Here is a 7,318-nt window from a genome sequence, read left to right as displayed (position 1 = left end):
CTTTATTTTTATTTTTTTCTTTCACTATGTTATTTACAAATTTTAGTTAGCTCTCTTGAGGAATTCTGTATCTTTTCATTGATTTGTTGAACATTTAAAATGTATTTTTTTAAATGTTTATTTTTGAGAGAGAGAGAGAGAGAGAGAGACAGAGACAGAGAGAGACAGAGAGAGAGAGACAAAGTGCGACCAGGGGAGGGGCAGAGAGAGAGAAGGGGTCACAGAATCTGAAGTAGGCTCCAGGCTCTGAGCCATCAGCACAGAGCCCTATGCGGGGCTAGAACTCACAAACTGTGAGATCATGACCTGAGCCGAAATTGGTGCTTAACCAGCTGAGCCACCCAGGTGCCCCTTAAAGGTAGTTATTTTAAATTCTGTGTCAAATAACTCCTGTATTTAGGAATGCTTATGATTTTCTTCAAGTAACTTTTTTTTCCTTTCTATTCGTTCTTAGTCACTTGTTCCTGCATCCTGGTATTCCTGATAATTTTTATTTGGATGCAAAAGTCATGCATAGGAAATTGTGTAGGCTTCAGATGATATTTCTTCCTCCAGAGTGGATTTAATTTCCTTCTGATTAGCACCTTGAGAGAGAGCACATCACACTTATGTACTGAGGGACAGATGATAATGCTGAATTTCAGACTTTTGATTGGACTTCTTTCTAGTTTTCTTTGATTTTAAAACTTGACACTTCACACTTCTAAAATGCAAGTTGGGGATATTTCCAGGGACCTCTATCCATGAAGGACATTTTTTCTTTTGTCTAAATTCCCGTACCCTATTACACTACCTAAATCTTCTTGGAAACCGCTTTCTTTTTGTTTTCTCTTATTCTTATGTTTCATAGGATACAATACAGTTTTGAGAACAAAAGTTGCACAGATTGTTTACATCACATCTTTGTGGTGACCTTTTCTCCATGTTCTTGGCCATGCACGTTCTGAGTAACTAATTAGTCATGATGCTTAACAGTTTGTTTTCTCGATCTCATGCTATTTCCAAAAGGTTTTGTGTGCTATGTTCTGTTTCCCTTCTATGCCTTATGCTATGCATTGGAAAATCCCTGAATGAAAGGATCAGTGAAGAACTTTTTTCCTAGACTTAATCTGTTCCCCTCTCTTCAGGGTCCTTCTAATCTAGCTTTTATAAATCATTCTCAGCTGAAGGATTTACCTTATACAGATGACTCCCCTGTACGCAAGAGCACAAATCTGTTACCCTTTATTTTTTATTTTTGTACTTATTATTTTTTAATGTTTATTTATTTTTGACAGAGAGAGAGAGACAGAGCATGAGCGGGGGAGGGGCAGAGAGAGAGGGAGACACAGAATCTGAGACAGGCTCCAGGCTCTGTGCTGTCATCACAGAGCCCGATGCAGGGCTTGAACTCATGGACCACAAAATCATGACCTGAGCCGAAGTCAGACAATCAATCGACTGAGCCACCCAGGCGCCCCTGTTACCCTTTCTTTTATACAATTTGCTCTTAGTTTTCCTGAAAGAACCCATATATTGTTCTTTTTTTAATTGGATTGGTATATTGAGTTAGGCCAGAACCTTGAATCTCTGAGTCTTTATCCAGCTGCCTACAGTTTGGGGACCTGGAAGATGATGCATTCAGAAAAAGCGATTTCCAAAACTCTAAAAACTCCAGCCTCCAGAAGATTCAAAGCATGCCCAAACAGTCTTGTATAATCCTCTTTTTTCCTATTCCTTATCCTGACTATCCCTTGGCTTTCTCGGCAGGGAAAGATCCACCCAAGATAAAGGCACATTAGCTTTTAAAAACAGCTGCAAGGATCTAGATGGACTATTCATAGAAATAAGTGTTCTAATAAAGGGAAAATAATCAGAGCACACATGATTTATTTTAGAACTTTAAACCCATTACGCTTCTCATATGTAAGACCTCCATTGGATAAAACTCAAGGGTGTCTTGAATCATGTGCCTGTCAAAACTCCTCTTTTCCTTTCTCTCTTAACCTTTTCTTTCTTCCTTATATTATCATTGAATAATTTTTATTAAGAGTCCAAGTACATGGGGCTGTTTAAATATAATTCAGGATAACATTCCTGCTTTTTGGTAGCATGTGGTCTGAAAGCAAAAATGAGATTGTAGATGAGAACCCATCCACATTTGTAGGAAATGGAACAATTACAGAGAAGATTCGACAGCATGATCCAAGCCTGTGATTAAATGAAATAATTCATTGTACTGCTAATAAATTCAGTGTTCTGGCTTCATGCTGAGAAACGGAGTAGAGCCTAGATGGGGAAGTAAATTTTCTCACTGGGGAAGGCTTCCTACTTCTCAAGGCATAGGCATGAGTCAGCCTTGAAAATATTTCTAGAGATTCATACAGCGTCTTCATATTTCTTAGTGCTCAGTTCCCTCTCCTCACAACCCATCTTTGAATCTCTCCATTTTCTCCAGCTTCAAAGCGCATACTCTGATATGCCCCAGCTGTATAATTATGTTATTAAGCACATAGAACTGTTTAATATTAGAGCTGGAAGAGAGCTTCTATGTCACATTGTCCAGGGATGCAGGCTCGGCTTTATCTCACACACCAACTCCAGTCAATCAAAAGAGATTATGAGGCAAAGCTGGGTGGAGAAGGTTGTAATTCTGTGTACAAAGTCGGTGGAAATGAGTGTGTAATGATTCATAACAAGAATATAGACCAAAGGATTAGCATCGTGTTTGCTACGCATTTACTGTCAGTGGGAGTTAACCCAACCCTTTCAACTTTCAAATGAGGAAAATGGAGTCCCATGGGTTAAATGATTTCTCCACATCATAGTCATGGTCGCAACTGGTAAAATTTGCATCCGTGTCCTCAGTTTCTCAGTACGATGCTAATTCTCTTCTGATCCATCATGTTTTAAAATACTAACGTAAGAGCAGGAGTAGACTGGCTTTAAAATCCAGTCTTTCCTGTTATGTGTGGTCAGTTGTGCTTAAAAACAATGGAAACACGATTGCTCAAGCTGGAACCCCAGTTCTGACACTTTCTTAACCTAATACTGCCACAGTTTCTTTAGCTGCAAGTTGAATTTATTGTAGGAGTAAAATTCAAAGCACAGGGATGGGAACCTACCTTGTAGTAAGTGTTCAATAAATTTTTAACCATAATGTATTTTTTTTTAATTTTATGGTCCTGATATTACATTTATCAAGATGAAACTTGTTTAAATGAACTGAGTCTAAAATCGGTTGTGGTGCCATTGTTCTTCTCTTATTGAGGTCTTTTAATCTGTACACCTTCAGACCCAAAATAAACCCAATGGGCTCACTCAACTTGTAACGGAAAAATTGTAACAGTTGTACCAGGGAAGCAAGAGAAGTATTTAATTCTCACTAATATTTGTATCTGTTCAAATGTTTTACCTGCTCTGAGTGCATGTCATATATACATGTATTTTATATTTCAAAGGTATATATTTGACTTTCAGAGAAAAGAATTCTCATTAACTAGAAATCTTTAGCTCTATTAATCTTTCATAACTTGTTCTTATGCAATTCAGGGGAACTATGCCCTGTTTTGTCAGTGAGAAAGAGAAAAAAAAAAGATTTTTATATCTTTTGTTAAAGTAAATTTGGGAAATTCTATAAAAAATAAATTCTGCAAATTCCATATCATACACACACACACACACACACACATATATATAATCATATATATGTATATATATATAAATAAATATATTTGTATATAAATAAAATAAGAGCCCATTCACTAGGTATCTAAAGCTGCAGATCAGGAGTGGTGACTGATAAATTCACTTTTAAATACTAACAGTGTAAGAATCCCCTCCTTTACTGCCAGAAACATCGAAGCTTCTGGAAAGTTCTGCACGTCACAGGCCGATCTCCAGAGCATGCAGATCTATGGAAGGTGTTGACATGGGCCTTTTGTGAATCCCCATGTCTCTTACTGAGAATACTTGTGTGCTCTAAGGAGCACATCTTGTGTAGAGAGGCCTGGAGTAGCAGATCTGAGGAAACACAGAGACCTACCTGGAGAAGGCTTTGCTTCACTGGTGTCTCAGTGGCAGAGACTCTGAGTACCTTGGTGACCATCATAACTGGAACATCGCCTGTGTTCTTCAGGAAGAGAAAAATCCCATCTGAGGACAGACAAACTGTTGGTATTTACCAGAACTTTGAGACCAGAGGAATCCCAGACATTTAACAGTGTGGCAACAGATTTAACATCGGAAAAAAAAAAAAAAAAAAAAAAAGTTTAACAGGGGAAAAAAAAAGTTAACTCTCATTGATGATGATATAAAGTCATTATACTTAACTTCTTCCACACTGCTTTTAAGTTAACTTACAGTGGGTACCTTGGATGACTCAGTCGGTTGAGTGTCCGACTTCGGCTCAGGTCATGATCTCATGATCTCGCAATCTGTGGGTTCGAGCCCCATGTCAGGCTCTGTGCTGACAGCTCAGAGTCTGGAGCCTGCTTCGGATTCTGTGTCTCCTTCTCTTTCTACCCCTCCCCCACTCGCCCTCTGTCTCTGTCTCTCTCTCAAAAATAAATAAACACTAAAAAAAGGTTATTGATATTGTAATATCTGTAGTAATTATAGGGCAGTGATTCTCAAAACTGTCTGCCAAGACCCATTTTAAGGAAAATTATTTCACACAGACCTCATGAATGTAGTCATGGATCTCAGTCTGAGAAGCATTGACTTAAGAAAACAAGGTCTTCTTATATTTTGAAAATGCCTTTTGATAGGAGACTATCATTGTAAAATAGTTTCATGGAGTAAAAACAAATCCTGTCAATTCTATAAAAAGTAAATTTTGTAAGATGATCACTGAAATAAATTTCAAAAAAAACAAAACAAAACCAAACAAACTTAGAGTGACTCCTCAAGTTCATATCCATGAACCTCAGTGTGAGTAATCTTACTGTAGTGCTTTAAGATTTCCCAAGTACATTCACATATCTGTCCTCCAATTCTTGCTTCAGTCCTGTGTTATAGGAAGTATTATCTTTCCAGAATGCCTGTGTGATCACTGGTATTATTGGCGTTTCAGCTCTGATCTTATAACTTCAAGTTTCACTCATAATATCATACTGCTTTTCTTAGAGTAAGCAATACTTTATATTGTGTACAAATTTATAAATCTCTTATATAATCCATCACATGTGGTCTTCATAATAATCAGCAAGATAATAGTCCGGAGATCATCTCTATGAGCAACATGATGGTAAGGTTCATGTTGCTGTGGTGTTCTTTTCTGTGCCCAGTGCCTTATTTCATTAGAGAGAATTTTTTTCACATTGTCATTTATTTTTCAGCTACTTGATTACTGTTTTTTGTTTTTTTTTTAACAAGATGCGACACCATTCTAAATAAGTAGGTATTTATAAGTACTGTTGTATGTTTAATTCTGAATAATACTCGAACGGTATAAAGTAGTATTTCCCAGAGTAATGTTCCAAAGAAGATTAGTCATCCAACCCTTGCAGAAAGAGAGTTTGGGGGTGGGGGGAGACAGAGAGAGAGAGAGAGAGAGCAAGAGCGAGAGCGAGTGAGAGAAAGGGAGGGAGGGAGAAGATCTGGTTTAAAACAAAAGCTAATTGCCTGTTAACGTTTTGAAGATTCATAGTAGTATAAAAGAGAAGCTTTGGAGTATAAATCTATTTATTTCATCCAGTATTTCATTTTTGTTTTTGTTTTTCATGGCTATGATTTATTATAGTAAAGAATACAGAACAAAATCAGAAAAGGGAAAAGGCAAGCTCGTTAGAGTCTCTGTGCCCAGGAGTTTTTGTTTGTTTGTTTTGTTTTGTTTTTAACGGACTTTATTTTTTTTAATGTTTATATTTATTTTCTTCCATTTATGATTCATTATTTCTTAAACTTACTTTCTTGGTTGGGTGTATGTGTCAGCCTAGACATGTATGTCACCTCTATAGGGGCTCATGACTAATTTATAATAACTGAAGAATACACTACTTGAAAGTTGGTGCTATACTGTATTTCAGATTATTTTCCTGAACCCTTCCATGGCCCATGTACTTCCATTACCCAAGATGCGTCTCCTCCCCATTTTAGTGTCTCTTCACTAAAATTCACCAAAGCTGAGAGAGTGAAATAGTTTCTAACAGTGATCTTTCTTCTGGCGAGGGCAGCCCAAGCCAGAATTCGCATTCTCCTTTTTAAAACATGTTCCACATTTTAAATAAAACATATTATCATGTGTTTTCACCTCATTAAAGTGTTAACTCTGTGACACTAAATAGGCAATGTAACAGCCACGTATTTGAGTAAACCAATGAGCCGTCGAATATTGTACAACATTGCAGAACAAACTTCTGCACAGTAAGTGTTAAATAGATATTATTATTATTATTATGTACAAACTATTATAATTATAAAAATGTTGCCCTAATTTTATGCAATGCAGGCATTTTGAACTTTGAGTATATATTTCCATAAAGTATGTTTGAAGACCATGGCACAATTGGACCCTTAAGGGAACTATGGCTAAAATTTCGCAGAATTGAAATCGATTATTGCTTGCAATATAATTATAACTCCCACACCAATCAAATGTATGTTTCTATTACTGTGAGTATTCTGAAGGTAAAGGTATAACAGAATTGTAATGGGGCATCCGTATGTGGTTTATAGTGTTCAAAATGGGAAATGAGTCAATGGTTAAGGGATTCTAAAGTGAGAGGATTTTGTAGAGAATATGAGCAGTCATTATGGCCATGAAAGGAATATGAATACATTTTAAAATGGTTTCCCTTCAGGATCTCCAGAAATTCCATAGTGTATTTTACTGTTGAGATGTGTATTCAGGACAATATTTCCAATATTCTGTGCTTTGGATAGCCATACTCTGGGTTTTCCAAGGTTCTATATGTGCATGTTATACACTGAATTCATATTCATCCTGGAAGTGCATTGTCTCCATAACTGAATACCTGCCACAAGATACAACATCAGAATCAGAACATACATTCAAATATCCCAGAGTCAATATATTAGAAGTTATCAGAACATATTGCTCAAAAACAGAAAAAAAATAATCAAAACGTCCTATTTTAGCTTTGCTAGCAACAGCAGGGCACAACAGACTGCAGGACTGATTAGTTACATATTAAATGAAAACAGCAGTGACAGAGTTTTAAAATATCAAATTAGCCTAACAGAGCTCCCAGCAAAATGGAAAAACCTAAGCACCAGTCGGGCTACAGACGCAGCAGGAGACCATCTATGACAGGTGGAAATAACAAAGGTTCCGGTGAACATCAATTGCGTCTGCAAGACATTTTATACTCTTGGG

The sequence above is a fragment of the Panthera onca genome, chromosome D1, assembly GCF_046562875.1.
Source record: "Panthera onca isolate mPanOnc1 chromosome D1, mPanOnc1 haplotype 2, whole genome shotgun sequence".
Taxonomy (NCBI): domain Eukaryota; kingdom Metazoa; phylum Chordata; class Mammalia; order Carnivora; family Felidae; genus Panthera; species Panthera onca.
This window is presented reverse-complemented; position numbering follows the sequence as displayed.